This window comes from Sinocyclocheilus anshuiensis, unplaced genomic scaffold, assembly GCF_001515605.1.
Source record: "Sinocyclocheilus anshuiensis isolate Anshui unplaced genomic scaffold, SAMN03320099.WGS_v1.1 scaffold1015, whole genome shotgun sequence".
In the NCBI taxonomy this organism is placed as follows: domain Eukaryota; kingdom Metazoa; phylum Chordata; class Actinopteri; order Cypriniformes; family Cyprinidae; genus Sinocyclocheilus; species Sinocyclocheilus anshuiensis.
The window spans coordinates 379,121-380,454 of record NW_015546029.1 but is presented as its reverse complement, the minus strand read 5'-3'; the positions used below and the strand labels follow the sequence as shown (position 1 = coordinate 380,454).

The 1,334-nt window shown below is 37.8% G+C and overlaps 1 long non-coding RNA gene across 1 annotated transcript in view; it reads left to right on the top strand.

Annotated features, from left to right (window-relative positions):
• Nucleotides 1–722: 722 nt before the first annotated feature.
• The window catches only part of LOC107698726 (uncharacterized), a 3,601-nt gene continuing 2,989 nt past the window's right edge, over nt 723–1,334 (top strand). Inside the window, exon 1 of the long non-coding RNA XR_001635378.1 lies at nt 723–864. This is a non-coding gene — a long non-coding RNA (uncharacterized LOC107698726). The remainder of the gene's footprint in view (nt 865–1,334) is intronic.

Here is a 1,334-nt window from a genome sequence, read left to right as displayed (position 1 = left end):
TCTGTTGTCGTTTGCTCATCTTAAACTTGTTCCAAACCTTTATGAGTATTTTTTCTTCTGCTGAACACAAAAGATTATGTTTTGAAGAAACAATTGCTGGTCTCCATTAACGTCCATAGTATTTTTACCCCCAGACTTCCATATTTTCCATGCTTTCCATATTGTCTTCAGAATATATTTTGTGTTCAACAGGTGAAATAAACTATATAGGTTTGGACAACTTGAGGCGAAGAAAATTACAGTGAAGTAAAGTATTTTAGTAAACTGTAATTAGTTACTGTACTTAAAGGGGTCATCTGATGCAAAATTCACTTTTGTTGTTGTTTGAACATAAATGTGTGTTGGAAGTGTGTGTACACAACCACCCTATAATGATAAAAATCCACCCAGTGTTTTTTTTTTAAATCCCTATTTTAAAATCCCCTTTCTCAAATCAGGCTGTTCTGAGATTCCTGTCAGAATGACGTAGTTCTGCACAGGGCCCTCCCACGATAGTTGATTGACATTAGCGTCTTACCTTAGACCCGCCCTGAGTGAGCTGTCATCAGTCCGCCATTGTGTCGACTCCGGTGCAGGGGAAGACAAGAATGTCTCCGAATGAAGCGACTGAGGTGTTTTGTTGTTGGATGTAATAATGAACATAGCAGTCGTCATATACTCCCGACATCTGAGCCACTGAAGACGCAGAGGATTAACGTTACTTTCGTTTTGAAGGGAATCTGCCTAAATGCGTCTGTGTTCACGCGAATCATTCGGGATCGAGCTTCATCTACACAAGAAGCGAGTATAAGGTTTTTTATGAATCTTTGCAAATCACCTTTCCTAATATGTGCTAGTTAGAAAGTTTCGCGGCTAAAGTAAATAGTCACGCCGCAGGAGAGAGGGGCGGTGTGAGCAGAGTTCATTAGCATTTAAAGCAACATGGACTAGAATTGCTTGCTAAAAACAGAGCTCATTTTGACAGGGTAAAAAAGGTGTTTTTTACACTACCACTGAGACATTTTAACCAAAGTATGTTATAGACTTTTCATTAAGACCCTAAATAATCATATCAACTTATATCAAATGGGCATCCGATGACCCCTTTAAGTATCTTTTTGGCTACTTTGTAATTTTATTGAGTATCAAAGATATTAGCCTGACTTGTTATTATACTACTTGACTACATTTTTGATTAAGTATATGTACTCTTTACTCCACTACATTTGTGATGAGCAATGCAACTATTCGTTACATTTTGTATGGCATCTACCTTTTTCTGCAGCTGTTTATTTCTGCTACAAAAGAAGTGATATTAGGGCCTTTCGCACCGCTTTAGTTCCAGAACTAAATGT